Source organism: Dendrobates tinctorius, unplaced genomic scaffold, assembly GCF_039654945.1.
Source record: "Dendrobates tinctorius isolate UK_male_01 unplaced genomic scaffold, ASM3965494v1 ptg000263l, whole genome shotgun sequence".
Taxonomy (NCBI): domain Eukaryota; kingdom Metazoa; phylum Chordata; class Amphibia; order Anura; family Dendrobatidae; genus Dendrobates; species Dendrobates tinctorius.
The window spans coordinates 7953822-7971254 of NW_027361930.1; the positions used below are offsets into that span (position 1 = coordinate 7953822).

The following is a 17433-nucleotide window of genomic DNA, read 5'->3' on the forward strand; positions in this document are numbered from 1 at the left end:
TTCCCTTCCGGACCCTGCCGTGCGCTCAAACAGTGGTTTATGACCACATATGAGGTATCTGTGTACTCAGGAGAAATTGCCCAACAATTTTTAGGATCCATTTTATCCTGTTGCCCATGTGAAAATGAAAAAATTGATGCTAAATGAAAAATTTTGTTGTAAAAATTAAAATGTCCATTTTTTCTTTCCACGTTGCTTTAGTTCCTGTGAAACACCTGAAGGGTTAATAATCTTCTTGAATGTAGTTTTGAGTAGCTTGAGGGGTGCAGTTTTTAGAATGGTGTCACTTTTGGGTATTTTCTGCCATATAGACCCCTCAAAGTGACTTCAAATGTGAGGTGGTCCCTAAAAAAAAAAAAAAATGGTTTTGTAAATTTTATTGTAAAAATGAGAAATCGCTGGTCAACTTTTAACCCTTATAACTTCCTAACAAAAAAATATTTTGTTTCCAGACTTGTGCTGATGTAAAGTAGACATGTGGGAAATGTTATTTAGTAACTATTTTGTGTCACATAACTCTCTGGTTTAACAGAAAAAAAATTCAAAGTTTGAAAATTGCGAAATTTTCTAAATTTTCGCCAAATTTCTGATTTTTTTTCACAAACGCAAAAATTATCGACCTAAATTTACCACTAACATGAAGCCCAATAAGTCAGGAAAAAACATTCTCAGAATCGCTAGGATCCGTTGAAGCGTTCCTGAGTTATTACCTCATAAAGGGACACTGGTCAGAATTGCAAAAAATGGCCTGGTCATTAAGGTAAAAATAGGCTTGGTCATGAAGGGGTTAAAAGGCCCCTCTCTCCACCACCCTTCAGTATTTTTCCTGTCCCTTTCAGGGATGGACAGAGAAGAGGTGTACTTATATCTTCGAGTCGAGCAGGAGCTCCTGATGCCGGCCGCAGGAGGCTTGGGATGGTGTCCTCACATCTTTCCTCTTCCTCCTGTGGAAGGTCTGGAGGCTGACACCCTGCTGATCAAGAGGTCCCACAGCCTGTCCAGTCAAGCAGTGGCTCCTGGGGTGAACTGCTTTCCCCTCAGGGGGCTCTTGGCTTGCACTGCTCAAACCTGAGTGTGCCGAAGACTGAATGGCACTTCCGGCTACAGAGGGGGTAATGCGCAGGCGTCTAGTGTTCGGTGTACTTCCGGGATTTGGGGACAAAAGGTGCAGAATCCTAAATTAAGGTGGAACCACCTTTTTGATTCAGATGGAAGACAGGTGAGACAATACTATTTAAAGTATTTGCAGAGGGGATATGATGTTCGAGTGCATTTAGACTGCCAGCCATGGAAGGACAAACCACTGGTCGATCTGAGAATAAAATAAAAACACCGTTGCACTGTCCATCCTCTGTGGTATATTACACGGTATGATCCTTAGTTCTTTTGTAGGACAAAAGTCCCTAAAGGGTCTGACACCATCCGCACCTAAGAGAAAAGGCAAGAAATGTGCCATATATAATACTAAACTGCCAGAAACATATGGGAAACAGTGTGTATTGCTGGTTAAAGAGGAACATCCATCCTTTATGACCAACATGAGAACCATAATAAGAGGAGGTTCAGAATTCCCTCACGCAGTTAGTCACCCTTCAATCCTCCCGGGTGGCTCCCAGGCAAAAAAGACCATGATGGGAGATAAGTATTCCCATTCAGGTTATATTGACCCTGAACAGGAGGAAAGGGAAGAATTTGTTAAAAGTCCTCCAGAAGAGAAAAAGAAATGCCTTTCTTTTGGGAAGATACTAACTCTTATTAGCCGTCAGAAATGGCATGAAGGTGGAGACTATTCACCAGCCCTCCTCAATTAGTCAATTGGATTTGCCGCAAGAAATTGGGTACTATCCAACGCTTCTAGGAGGGCAATCTGGCTTAAAACCTGGTTAGGGGATAATCACTCTAAAAGCAAATTGTGCTCCATCCCCTTTTCTGGACTTCAAGTATTTGGTTCTGTATTAGATGACCTGGTAGAAAGGGCTTCAGATGAGGAGAGAGGGTTTTCCAGAAGAAATACGGTACCTAAAATGGCTTTGTCCTTTCGGCGGCCTCGTTCCCATCAGAAATCGGAATAGTCCGGTAAAGGGAAGACCAGTATATGCAGCAACCTGAAAGGAGGCAGAGGAAGGAATTCCTTTCCCACTTTGGCGAATAGTTCAGGTAGGCAATGACGCCAAGAAAGTGGGAGAGGAAGGCTCCAATACTTTCTAAGTCTGGACAGAACCCATGGATACTTGAGACAATAGCAAGAGGATACTAGATACAATTTTGCAGAGCCCTCAGGGAAGATTTCACCTAACTAGAGTGGGTACAAAGGAGGGCAACAAAATTAATAAAGGGGATGGGGGGGAACTACAATACCCAGAGAGATTAGCAAAATTAGGATTATTTAGTCTAGAAAAAAGACGACTGAGGGACGATCTAATAACCATGTATAAGTATATAAGGGGCAATTCAAATATCTCTCCGAGGATCTGTTTATACCAAGGAAGGTGACGGTCACAAGAGGGGCATTCTCTGCGTCTGGAGGAGAAAAGGTTTTTCCACCAACATAGAAGAGGATTCTTTACAGTTAGGGCAGTGAGAATCTGGAATTCCCTGCCTCAGGAGGTGGTGATGGCGAACTCAGTCGAAGGGTTCAAGAGAGGCCTGGATGTCTTCCTGGAGCGTAACAATATTGTATCTTACAGTTATTAGGTTCTTTAGAAGGACGTAGATCTTGGGATTTATACTGATGGAATATAGGCTGAACTGGATGGACTATAGTCTTTTTTCGGCCTTACTAACTATGTTAATATGTAACTATTGAGTCCACTCAGGTCGCAAGAAGGCTACTGGCGGACGTGAAGAAATTGGTGCATTTAGGGGCAGTAGTACCAGTGTCAGTCGGAATGGATTCTGGAGTACTATTCAAGCGTATTCTCAAAAAAGAAACCAGAGGGTGGTTATCACACAATAATAAATATGAAGTGTCTAAACAGATGGGTATCCTACAAGAAGTTCAATATGGAGATCTATTATTCCATTGATCAAGGGAAATGTGGACGTGTACTCTAGATCTCAAAGAAGCTTATTATTATCATGTGCCCATTCGTCCTCCTAGCCAGCGGTATCTAAGATTCTTGTTGGAAGAGAAAAGGGAAGATTCAGCATTACCAGTTCAAATGCCTGCTATTTGGTCTTTCCTCAGCGCCACGCATCTTCACCAAGCTGGTGGCACAGGTTATGGCTTTCCTTAAGGGCCCGTTACACATAGTGATATCGCTGTAACGTCAACGATTTTGTGACGCAGCAGAGATGTTGCTAGCGATATCTCTACATGTGATACTTACCTCCGACCGGCTCCCCACCTGATTATCGCTGTTCGCGCGAGAGCGTCCTGGACCATTTCTCGTCAGGCGCTTCCTGTGGTGCCGACGAGCGATGTGTGGGGATCGTTGGTGCATCGCTAAGTGTAACGGTACCCTTAGGTAGCAAGGAGTATTGATTGTCCAATTTCTGGACTATTTCCTGTTGATTGTGGAGTCCCCCCAGCAACTGAAGGCCAGCCTAACATCAACCATCTTAGTGTTAAAGAACCTTGGTTGGATCATAAACTGGGAAAAATCAGTTCTTGTGCCAGGAAGACGATCTTCCTAGGAAATCTCTTGGTTTCCGAACAGCAGATGTCCTTCTTGCCAGAAAAGAGACAAAAATAACTCCGAGATGGCCTGCAGAGGAGAATTGCAGGTTTCCATCAGAGAAACTGAGGATTTTGGGACAGATGACTTCTTCTTTACCAGGGGTTCAATGGAGTCAATTCCACTCACGACAATTACAATATCGCGTCCTGACAGCCTGGAACAAAAGAGATGGGCTTGACAAGAAAATAATTGTCAGCGATAACAAAGTCAATTAGCCTGGTGGACTTCCATAACCAACCTGAAGATTATGTGGAAGCTGTCCCTGTTTTTATCGGTCACCACAGATGCAAGCAGAACTGGCTGGTGACCTCATGTAGAAGATCAGTACATACAGGGAACCTGGCAAAAAATCAGATCCTCCCCTTGTCATCCAACCTCAGGGAGCTTCAGGTAGTCTGGGAAACGCTAAAAAGATGCTTAAGTCTAAGGAATCAATACATCAGAGTCTTGGTGGGCAATATCATGACAGAGGCCTTCCTCAGACATCAAGGGGGACCAAGACACCACCTTCTACAGGCGGTAACACAGAAGATCTTCCTATGGGCAGAGGAGACGGTGATATCCGTGACAGCAATAATACATCTGAAGGGGTCTCAGAATTTGGTAACGGACTTTCTCAGCCAGAAAATGGTTCAACAGTCGGAATGGGACCTGAACTGGGAAGAATTCCATCACCTAGTACTCCGAGGGGAATCGGGAAGACAAAGCCTCTACCCCTATCTCAGAAACGGGATATGGACCTGGCGTAGGAATTAACACTCGCTCCTTCCCCACACCATTGCCTCTAATTGCAGCAGAGGCACGATTTACTGGTTCAGGGGCTAATACACCATCAAGATGTGAAGCTCCTACAATTGTGCCGTTCAGGACCCAGGCAGACCTCTTGAGGTAAAAGGGCCTCTCTGAATCGGCAATAACGATACAAAAAAGTAACGTCAGCAATATACACAAAAATATGGAGAAAATTCTGTGCACAATATCTTGAGGCGCCAGTAAACTTCTCTAGGCCTAAGCAGGATTTGATAAAGGCCTAAAGCCCTCGTCACACTAAACGAGATTGCTAGCGTCGTCGCTGGTCCTGATCGCTGGTGAGATCTGCCTGTTTGACAGCTCACCAGCGATCATGTAGCGACACACCAGCGATCCTGACCAGGTCATATCGTTGTCGGGATCGCTGGTGCGTCGCTTAGTGTGATGGGGGCTTAAGACCCAGCACTTTGAAAGTGCAGATCTTGGCTCTGAGTATTTTCATGGACTATCCACTGGCAGGGCATCCATGAATTGAAAGCTTCATTAAAGCCACAGGCAGAATAAGACCTACTGTTCAAGCCTACGTCCCACCAAGGGATTTAAATATGGTCCTAAATGGTTTATGGAGACTGCCATATGAACCACTTGAAGATTCGGATATAAAACCTCTCCCTCTCCCTCTCCCTCTCCCTCTCCCTCTCTCCTGGTTACCATAACAGCCAGATGGATTGGGGAAATACAGGCGTTTTCCATTAAAAAAAAAAAAAAAGAAAGCATACCAAAGGATCTTGGATGACTGCATTATTCTCAGGCTAGATAGTGCGTTCCTAACAAAAGTAATAACAACCTTTCATATGAACCAAGAGGTAGTCTTGCCTTTCTTCTGCCAGGACCATAAAAATAGTCAAGAATGGACATTTCATTCCCTTGACGTCAAAAACGTAGTCATCCAGTACTTCAAATCCACAAAAGACTGGCGAATAGATCCCAAGATGTCAAAATCAATGTTGGCCAGATGGGTTAGGTCAGTGATTTGCCTGAGCTACTCATCAGAAGGAACGTCTCCTCCAGTCAACATCATAGCCCATTCTACTAGACCAGTAGCCATATCTTGGCCAGAGCAAGCAGGGGCCTGGGTCGACCAGATCTGCAGTGCTACAACATGGGCAAACCTTAACACCTTTTGCAGACACTATAAACTGGATGTTTTTAGCTGGACAAAAAATGGCCTTTGGAAGAAAGGTCCTCTGTGCAGTAGTCCTGCCCTGAGTGTATCCTCTGGCATTCTGATGGTGCTGTCAGGAGGGACGTCCTGGAAAGTAGGCATTAGTCCTAGCAGTTATGGGTTTTCCAGGAGTCCATCATGACTGCGCCTATTGCATTCCCTCCCTTAATTCCTATCTGATATGTGACGGCGATATATGTAAAAGGAAACTAAATAAAATGGTTGCATACATCTTGGTGTGGTACTTAAAACTTGCTGGTCATGCTTTAACCCTTTTAACGTCCTAACGTTTTCAAAGATTGTGCTAAAGTAAAGTAGACATGGGGGAAATTTTATTTATTAACTATTTTGTATGATATAATTCTCTTTTGGTTTAAGGTCATAAAATTTTTAAAATTTTGGAGATTGGAAAATGTTCCTATTACCCACCCCGCTGGTAAACTCAAGTCACATCTAGCAAATTTTACCACAATCTTAAAGTATAATGTGTCTCTAGAAGACAGTCTCAGAATCCGGGTGATCCATTGACGCGTTACATCAGTATTTCTAAGCCAAACTCGGGAGTGGAACAGTGAGCAATAATAATCTTTATATAGCACCAACATATTCCGCAGCGCTTTACAGTTTAACAGTTTCAAAACACAAGCCATAAGTAACAACGTTAACAATACAATAATTAAAGCAAAATAAGACGACCCTGCTCGTGAGAGCTTACAATCTACAATGAGGTGAGGGAGATACAAAGTGCAGGTGTGTATTTACAATTGTATATTTACAATGAAGGTCCAGCCATCTTGAGGGAGTGAGGGATGGATATAATGAATGGGCTACACACGCACACTAAAGGTACTGTCACACTTAGCGATGCACCAGCGATATGACGCGGTCAGGATCGCTGGTGCATCGCTAAGTGGTCGCTAGTGAGCTGCCACACAGGCAGATCTCACCAGTGACATAGCAGTGGTCGGGGGTCGCTACTTACCTGTCAGACGAGGCGATCCTGACATCCACCCGCCCGCGTCCACGCGTCGCTCGTCTCCACAGCAGGAAGATGACGAGAAAAGGTCCAGGACGTTCTCGCGCGATCAGCGATAACCAGCGGGGGAGCGGTCGGAAGCAAGTATCACACATAGCGATATAATAGAAACACGTCGCCACTTCTGCATGTTTCACCCACTTCTGGTTTTGGATTGCAAATATTGATGTAAAATACTGACCAAATTTAGAACGTGGCGTAACTGAGCACTTTCTTCACTGTAGTTGCTTGTGAAACCAGAAGCAATAGCTGTTTATCCAATCTGTCTGGAGTGTATAGCCAGCTATAGAATTTAGTGCAACTTCAATCTCCATCATTAAAACACCAGTTCTGATTTGGTGACTGCTGCCAATAAGGGCTTTTTCAGACATCCGTGACCATCGATCCAATTTCCGAACTCGATGCACGGACTGAGTGTGCGTCTCCTAACCTAGATTGTGACCGCTTCATACGTTTCTATGAGGCTGTCATGCTCTGGGTTGGGAGACACGCGGCCAGTCTGTGCATTGTGATCTGAGAGCGGACTGATTTATCATCGACATCTGAAACTGCCCTAATTGTTGTATTTAATATGCAGGTAGCGCTCCCTTACTTCGAACATGAGATCTTGCACTTTTATCAGCAAATGTGGCTGTGGAGAGTTGTGGGTTGCTGCTCACCCTGCCAGGCTCTCAAAGTCAAGTTTGGACCTGACACCATACTGGAGTCGGGCCCTTTAGGCTGTGTGTACACGCTGCGGAAAAGGTGCGGATTCATCCGCGCGGATTTTGTAAAATCCGCAGGTGAAACCGCAGGTCAAAATACCTGCGGTTTTACCTGCGGATTGCTCTGCGGTTTTTCATCTCCTCAATGGAGGAGATGGCAAACCGCAGGGGAATCCGCAGAAAGAATTGACATGTCAATTCTTTCTGCGGATTGAAAACCGCAGATAATCCGCGCGGAAAATTCCGCACCGTCTGCACTGCGGTTTTTGATTCCCATAGGGAATCATGCTACTGTACACCGCAGCAAAAACTGCTGCGGGTCCGCAGCGGCCAAAACCGCTGTGGAACCGCAGCAAAATCCGCAGCGTGTGCACACAGCCTTAAGGTTATGTACCCACGTATGCAGAAAATTCCTGACTAAAAACCGGACTCTTTCCCAGGAAATGCGCGTTTTTTATACGTTTTGTTCCGGAGCTTCCCCAGTCTCTTGGAATATAGTTAGAAATGCGGATTTTTTTTTCGCGAAATTAATGAGCATGCTGTGTTTTTTTCACGGAAAAAATGCATCAATATGCACAAAAAGTGTGGAATTCATTAAAATGAATGGGATGCGTCTTGTAAGCGTTTTTACCGGTAAAAACGCTTAAACGCGAAAAAAACGCTGACGTGGGTACACAGCCTTAAAGCCAGAAAGGACCAGGATTGTTTACGTTAATTTAGTCAAATGTTTAGTGCTGGACACTTTATTGCCCATGGGGAAATCCAACGGAGAGACATTACTAATCCCTGACTAGATGTAGCTGAGCTAAAAAATTTTTTTTCATATTGGCCAGCAACTGGAAAATTGGGTCAGATCATGTTAAAGATCCAGTACCAAAGATTCCAATGGAGGCTACACATGATTGTCATGGTTTAAAGAGGAGAGTAATGAATTCTAATATAATGCATAAAGATTATATTTACATAATGTTCATTATTAAATGATTGAATTTTATAGCCAGGGTTCGCGTTGATACATAAGTTAGGTACGATCATGTCTTGTTAACTATTTATCTCACTTGCAACAAATGTATTCAAACTAAACATACAAAAGGACTCGTGATTTAGACATGTTCTTCTATGGCTGGCACCTCGCAAATGGTAGTTAAAGCATTTCTGAAAAGTAAAGTAACTTATGATGTGGCTTTTTTTTTTTGGGGGGGGGGCGGGGGGGTAATTGTAAAGAAGTAAAATTTATTGAGTGAATAAAAATTAGTTGAAAGACCATAGATTGTAAACATCCACTAGAAGAATAATTTCTTTGTGTAGTGAATGAAGCAATTATTAGATAATACAGAGGACCTGATGAATTAAAGCACAGTATTATTCAGTGAAATCGCTTCTGCTGACCTGATGATTACTTTACTTGTAGAAGGAGTAAGTGAAACACGCACCTTTACAAGTTATAGAATAGCTTTTCCTCCAACTTTAACTTCAGTATGTTTCCTGTATTTTAAAAATCTAGTAGTTCAGAAATGCTGACTGTATCGCACTTATCCAGATGAACCCCTTCGTGCCGGAGCCCATATTCGTTTTTGCGGTTCTGTTTTTCGCTCTCCTTCTTCCCAGAGCCACAACTTTATTTTTTGGTCAGTATGGCCATGTGAGGGCTTGTTTTTTGCGAGATGAGTTGTGCTTTTGAATGACACCATTGGTTTTTCCATATCGTGTACTCAAAAACTGGAAAAAAAAAAAGTCCAAATGCGGTGAAATTGAAATAAAGTACAATCCCACACGTCGTTTATTTATTTATTTTTTTTTCCCATCAGGTTCACAAAATGCTAAAACTCTGAGCAGCTGTGGATGCTTCTGATTTTTGTGGACTGTGCCTCAGGCTACTCTAACTCACCTTGAGAGGGACTAGAAGATGAGATGCTGGTATAAAAGTTTATTGACGTAGAAGCAATCTTGATCCAGTAGTGGGTGCAAAAAAACCCCACTCACTCCCAGAACTTGGGGGCATTTAGGGGTTCAATCCTGGTGTCCTTCCCTTCATAAACTGTGAAACTGTGGGTATACCTTGAGGTATTCTGTTTTCAGAGCTTAATTCCGTACTTGGCCCTCTTACTGAGCAGAAATTGCCGAAATTTGACCCTTCCCTTGAAATGTATTAGGGACTCATCCACGCAGGTGTCCCTTTGGGGAACATACACCTCAGCAAGCTTGTTGCTGTAATGATCAATGACCGTCAAAGTTTTAAAAGAATATCAAAGTTGGAGTTATCTCGGGAGTAGGCGAGGGGGAACATTGTGCATTATTACTGTAAGGCAAAAATTTGTGGACTGCCTCAAAGCTTGTCCAGGGCATAGCCATGCAAGAACAGTGAAGTGCTATACAAAACGTTAACCCTCCTATATCAATATTGCCAAATTTCTGGCTTCTTCACTATCCACATGTGAAGAACAAGGCCCCAAAACGTCATAATTTCTACGGTGTCTGCAGGGGTCCAGTTGGCAAATGATGAAGTGGTATTTTGGGATTAATGTTGTGCGTACAAATTTGTCTGGGACACCGTGAGATTTACAACATCCTCAGGGGAAGATTTTGAAAAAGTAAATTTCTGTGAGGCTGGTAGTGTCAATTTGGATTCCTGATTGCACCACAAAATCAGGAATATGTGGCTCATAGTCTTCGGAGGGGTGAAGTCTATACAGAGTCACTAACTGTAGGGGCTGGTTCATTTTCGGCGTCTGTGTGGCAGTTTGGCATCACTTTAGGAGGTGGTGGAAAAAGAAAAGGCAGTTGGGATGATCTCCCTCACGATCAGTGTCTGAGGCAAGAAATGCATATGCCTCTGCTGAATGCTGGATTTGGGTCATTTTTTCATGTGTGTATTTTTATTCAGGGGTGTGTGTTTGGTGTAAATACCCTTTTTTTTTTTTTTTTTTTTTTCTCTGAACCGTAAAGAATCTAGAAAATAAAAGGGGAGGATAAAATGAAAAGAATATAAAAAAATTTCGTATAAGAAAAAGCAAGCTTACTAAAGGTATGTCATTATAAAAATATATGAAGAAAGTAACTGAGCGCCCACAACTATTTGACATTAATCCTGACTATATTTAGTAAAAAAAAATACTATTGTAGATGTTAAATGCCACATTATATCAACTAATTCAATTTTTTTTTTTCCCTCACAAAAAAATACAATAGGCAGCCGATCAGTGCTGTTCATTACTAACAGCGCTTGACGGCTGTAGGATGCACATGCTGATGTGGTGCAGAAAGAATGGAAAAGAAAGTCTTTGCCAAAAGTGAGCAAGAGTGCCAATCGGTGATGTGCGTCCGATCGACAGCTGTAGGATGCACGCATGGAGTGGTGCACAGTGAGGGGAGAAAAATTAGGGACAAAAAATCCTGGCAAACAGCAAGCACAGATGTCGATCCGCAGCGCTCGGCAGCTGAGGATGCAGAAATAGAAAAAACCTTAAAAAATCAAGCGATCAAGTACTAATCAATGCTCTGTGGCAGAAGAGGTGGGTGGGCAAAGGGTTGGTGGGTGCATGGGGGGAGATATTAATGGTGGAGGTTTATTGGGGTAGATTATGAATGATCAGAAACATCTTCCTTCAACAGCAGCGTCCACACCAGCAGTGATTGCACAGGCTTCAAAAAGTCTATGGCACCACAAGGCCCGGCACAGCTTGACAGAACAGCACTATGACCGCCCTGCACACGCCCAAAGCTAGAATGAGGAAGTGCAGGGTGGTCATACTGAGGTCAAATTGCATTGGTGAGGTCGACGTCATCGTCCAATCACAACAATCAGAGTGGGCTTGGTGATTGACGTTGCTAGGCTCCAGTCTGACGCACTGAAATCACTGTGATTGGCTGTTCAATTCTGAACAATCACAGCTATTGTAGTTGCGTGGTGGTGGAGCCACCCCCGTGGCTACGAGTCCTGGTGACCTGCTGTCAGAAGCAGCAGGCACCTTTATTCGATCACTGTGCGTTTAGTCACGGTGATCACATGAATAACATAACGTGTATCTACTTCTAATGTTAGGAAGGGGGTAAGGGTGGTTCACACAAAGCGTTGATGTACTTTTTTTCCCTTCTGCGTGAATTGCCACAAGCTATGGCCAGAAAACTGCTGTGCAAGTTGCAAGCATTATGGTGATGAGCCATTGTGAGGCCATGACATGCTGTCTTTTTAAAATGCATGCCACTAGTTAAAATATGGGAAGAAAAAAATTTCAAAACTCATTAATTTTGGTGTTGCTTAAAAACTGTACACCCCCATGCAAAAATTTGCTTTAAACGCATCAAAAACGCAATGTTGTACTTGTACATGCTGTGCAGGAATTAATCAAGAAATAAAAATGGAACTTTTATACTAGTTGTTGAAAAAGGAATTCCACACAGGCGGATGGGTGGTCCTGACACATTCATGGTGTGTGTATAGGTATACAATGCTGCGCTCATGTGATGCAGCTGGTGAAGGAAAAGAACAAAAAAGTAGGAGGGCCACCAATTGAGTCATAGTCAACAACCACTGTGTCAAGATTTGACAAAAATGGTGACATTCAGACCCTATGATAGAGGGGAGTTTTAATTTATTTTTTTCTTTACTGCATGTTGATTACAAATAAACTGAATTTTCAAATACTACCAATTTATGGTCAATGTTTAGTCCCTTAATGACTTTTAGGACCTAAAAATGAGTACCTGGATGGAAACTCAGTGTTTTTTTTTTTTTAATTCTGTGTACCCTATCCACATGTTATACCTCTAAGGCGCGAAGTCAGTTCACATACACAAAGTGCCAACCACCCTTTGTTCACTTTAAGGCCGGAGTCACACTAAACGTATGAAAAATCTATCCGAATCATGCGAGTACCATCTGATTTTTCACACCTAGCATCCGATTTCCATCTGACTGCAATGCTATTTTAACATGAGCTTTTACATCTGTCATTTACACAATTTTCAAAGGAAATATTTGTCAAAACACAATATATGTGTATATATTATAAAATACACTACTGTTCAAAAGTTTAGGGTCACTTAGAAATTTCCTTATTTTTTAAAGAAAAGCACAGTTTTTTTCCAATGAAGCTAACCTTAAGGCTGTGTGCCCACGTTGCGCTTTTTAAGCGTTTCCGCAGCGCTTTTAGACGCACGTTTCTGCTGCGGAAACGCCTTAAGAAAAGCATCCCATGTAATCATAATTGAATCCGCACATGTTGTGCTAATGGTACGTTTTTCCGCTGCGGAAACGCTTTGCAGAAAAAAACGCAGCATGTTCATTAGTTTTGCGGAAACGCCTGCGTTTCCGCATACATACAATTCTATTGCAAAAACGCATGCTAAAACACTTAACAAAAGCATCAAAAACTCTTACAAAAGCGCTTCATAAAATGCATACGTTTTCCCAGGAAGAGGGTGTGCGTTTCCGCTCACGAATATTCTGCTTCAAAAAAGCAGTGGGCACATAGCCTTAATGATTCAGAAATACACTCTATACATTGTTAATGTGGTAAATGACTATTCTAGCTGCAAACGTCATAGGTGTATTGAGGCCCATTTCCAACAACCATCATTCCAGTGTTCTTATGGTACTTTGTGTTTGCTAACTGTGTAAGAAGGCTAATGGATGGTTAGAATACCCTTGAAAACCCTTGTGCAAGTATGTTAGCACAGCTGAAAACAGTTTGGCTGATTAGAGAAGCTTAAACCTGACCTTCCTTTTGAGCTAGTTCTGGAGCATTAGATTTGTTGATCTCAAAATGGCCAAAAAAAAAGAACTTTCATGTGAAACTCGACAGTCTATTCTTGTTCTTAGAAATGTAGGCTATTCCATGCGAGAAATTGCCAAGAAACTGAAGATTTCCTACAACTGTGTGTACTACTCCCTTCAGAGGAGAGCACAAACCGACTCTAACCAGAGTAGAAAGAGAAGTGGGAGGCCCCGCTGCACAACTGAGCAACAAGACCAAGTACATTAGAGTCTTTAGTTTGAGACATCGACGCCTCACAGGTCCTCAATTGGCATCTTCATTAAATGGTACACGCAAAACGCCAGTGTCAACGTCTGCAGTGAAAAGATGACTCCGGGATGCTTGCATTCAGGGCAGAGTGGCAAAGAAAAAGCCATATCTGAGACTGGCTAATAAAAGGAAAAGATTAATATGGGCAAAAGAACACAGACATTGGACAGAGGGAGATTGGAAAAAAGTGTTATGGACAGACGAATCCAAGTTTGAGGTGTTTAGATCACACAGAAGAACATTTGTGAGATGCAGATCAACTGAAAAGATGCTGGAAGAGTGCCTGACGCCATCTGTCAAGCATGGTGGAGGTAATGTGGTGGTCTGGGGTTGCTTTGTGCTGGTAAAGTGAGAGATTTGTAAAAGGTAAAAGTGATTTTGAATAAGGAATGCTATCACTCCATTTTGCAACGCCATGCAGTACCCTGTTGGCAGCGCTTGATTGGAGCCAATTTCATCCTGCAACAAGACAATGACCCAAAGCACACCTCCAAATTATGCAAAAACTATTTAGGGAAGAAGCTGGTAGTCTATCTGTAATGGAGTGACCAGTACAGTCACCAGATCTCAACCCCATTGAGCTGTTGTGGGAGCAGCTTGACCATATGGTACTCAAAAAGTGCCCATCAAGCCAAACCAACTTGTGGGAGGGGCTTCTGGAAGCATGGGGTGAAATTTCTCCAAATTACCTCAGCAAGTTAACTGCTAGAATGGCAAAGGTCTGCAATCCTGTAACTGCTGCAAAGGGGCATTCTTTGATGAAAGCAAAGTTTGAAGGAGAAAATTTGAAATAAAAAATCTTTTCGAACCTTGTTAATGTCTGGACTAGATTTTAAATTCATTTGGCAACTTATTTGATTAATAAAAGTGAGTTTTCATGGAAAACACAATTGTCTGCGTGACACCAAACTTTTGAACGGTAGTGTATATTATACACTGCTCAAAAATATAAAGGGAACACTTAAACAACTGAATATAACTCCAAGTAAATCAAACTTCTTTGAAATCAAGCTGTCCACTTAGGAATCAACACTGACTGACAATCAATTTCACATGCTGTTGTGCAAATGGAATAGACAACAGATGGAAATTATTGGCAATTATTAGGACACCCTCAATAAAGGAGTGGTTCTGCTGGTGGGAAGCACAGACCACATCTCGGTACCTTTGCTTTCTAGCTGATTTGATCACTTTTGAATGTCGGTTGTGCTTTCACACTCGTGGTAGCATGAGACGGACTCTACAACCCACACAAGTGGCTCAAGTAGTGCAGCTCATCCAGGATGGCACATCAATGCGAGCTGTGGCAAGAAGGTTTGCTGTGTCTGTCAGCCTAGTGTCCAGAGGCTGGAGGCGCTACCAGGAGACAGGCCAGTACACCAGGAGATCTGGAGGGGGCCGTAGGAGGGCAACAACCCAGCAGCAGGACCGCTACTTCAGCCTTTGTGCAAGGAGGAACAGGAGCACTGACAGAGCCCTGCAAAATGACCTCCAGCAGGCCACAAATGTGCCATATTGCCAGAGTCCCATCACACAGAAGGAACCATGAAAGTGTCCCGGGGCTCTGGCCTGTTGCAAAATGTTGGCAGAGCCCTGGGCTGGGCACCCGGAGACACCGCTGGGCACTCGGAGACACCCACAGCACCTCCAGCTGCACAAGCGCCCCCCTCCCCCTGGCAGTAGCACAAGCTCTCCCCTGGCAGAGCGCTGCACATCGGAGCACCCCCTCAGCCCTTCCTGCAGCATCACCCCACTCTTGCCTCTTCCATCACAGCCACCACCCCCGGTAAGCAATAAGACGCATGGATTATAAGAAGCACCACCATTTTATTTAAAAACAATATTTTTTTCTTATTTTTCTCCTCAAAATTTGGGGTACGTCTTATAAAGCGAAAAATACGGTGTGGGTACAGAAAGTATTCAGACCCTTTTTAAATTTTTCACTGTTTCATTGCAGCCATTTGCTAAATTCAAAAAAGTTCATTTTTTTTTTCTCATTAATGTACACTCTGCACCCTATCTTGAACGGGAAAAAATCCAGAAATGTAGAAATTTTTGCAAATTTATTAGAAAAGAAAAACCGAAATATCACATTGTCATAAGTATTCAGACCCTGTGCTCAGACACTCATATTTAAGTCACATGCTGTCCATTTCCTTGAGATCGTTCTACTCTTTCGTTCATTTCATTGGAGTCCAACTGTGTTTAATTAAACTGATAGGACTTGGTTTGTAAAGACACACACCTGTCTATATAAGACCTCACAGCTCACAGTGCATGTCAGACCAAATGAGAATCATGAGGTCAAAGGAACTGGCCAAGGAGCTCAGAGACAAAATTGTGGCAAGGAACACATCTGGCCCAGGTTACAAAAGAATTTCTGCAGTACTCAAGGTTCCTAAGAGCACAGTGGCCTTCATAATCCTTAAATGGAAGAAGTTTGGGACCACCAGAAGTATTCCTAGACCTGGCCGTCCAGCCAAACCGAGCAATCGTGGGAGAAGGGCCTTGGTGCGAGAGGTAAAGAAGAACCCTAAGATCACTGTGGCTGAGCTCCAGAAATGCAGTAGGGAGATGGGAGAAAGTTCCACAAAGTCAACTATCACGGCAGCCCTCCACCAGTCGGGCCTTTATGGCAGAGTGGCCCGACGGAAGCTTCTCTTCAGTGCAAGACATTTGAAATCCCGCATAGAGTTTGCTAAAAATCACATGAAGGACTCAGACTGAGAAATAAGATTCTCTGGTCTGAGACGAAGATAGACCTTTTTGGTGATAATTCAAAGTGGTATGTGTGGAGAAAACCAGGCACTGCTCATCACCTGCCCAATACTCTTCCAGAGTGCTCTGGACCTCAGACTTGGCCGAAGGTTCACCTTCCTACAAGACAATGACCCTACGAACACAGCTAAAATAACAAAGGAGTGGCTTTGGAACAACTCTGTGACCATTCTTGACTGGCCCAGCCAGAGCCCTGACCTAAACCCCATTGAGTATCTCTGGAGGAACCTGAAAATGGCTGCCCACCAACGTTCACCATCCAACCTGAGGGAACTGGAGGGGATCTGCAAGGAAGAATGGGAGAGGACCCCCAAACCCAGGTGTGAAAAAAACTTGGTGCATCATTCTCAAGATGACTCATGTCTGTACTAGCTCAAAAGGGTGCTTCTACTCAATACTGAGCAAAGGGTCTGAATGCTTGATGACAATGTGATATTTCAGTTTTTCTTTTTTAACAAATTTGCAAAATCTTCTACATTTTGTTTTTTTTTTTGGTTTTTTTTTTTCAGTAAAGATGGGGTGCAGAGTGTATATAAATGAGAAAACAATGAACTTTTTTGAATTTACCAAATGACTGCAATGAAACAGTGAAAAATTTAAAGGGGTCTGAATACTTTCCGTACCCACTGTACATGTGTGTATGTGTCACTGACACTTAACTATTTATTCTATGTGTATATATCCTGTTCTAACATGTCAGAGTGATTTTACTGCACATGAATTGCCTGCTTTTCAAAGGACACTGGTGCGTAAAAATCGGACAGCACTCGCATGGTCTGAGTGCTGTGAATTTTTTTTTTAAATTTATTTCCCCCCCCCCCCCATGCACCCCTAGGCTTGCATTGTCGAGTCTTGACTGAGTCTGACAATTGCAGCATGCTGCGATTTTACACGCACGCTGAATACGCTTGAGAAAATAAACGAAGATGTGAGCTACCCCATATATTAACGCTGGGCCGAAAGCTATGCCACGTTTTCTCTCATAGCAGTCGTCCGTATTCTACTGTAGTGTGACTCCGTCCTAAGTCCTGGTGGGTGACGTACCCACAGAACAACTTTAAAGACCACAGTTTATTTTCTCCTGCTTTCAATTAGAGTTAAGTTTTCTGTCAATACTGAACAATCTATCTTCCTTACAATTGAAGGGATTAAAATGGGCTCTGTGGTTTTTTTTTTGTTTGTTTTTTTTTTCCCCCTCATTACTGCGGGCCATCAATATTTGATCAGCTTTGGT

The 17433-nt window shown here is 43.0% G+C and overlaps 1 protein-coding gene across 3 annotated transcripts in view; it reads left to right on the plus strand.

The window, feature by feature from the left end:
• Positions 1 to 17433, plus strand: part of LOC141069428 (S-adenosyl-L-methionine-dependent tRNA 4-demethylwyosine synthase TYW1-like) — a 452148-nt gene that overhangs the window by 13225 nt on the left and 421490 nt on the right. The window lies entirely within an intron of this gene.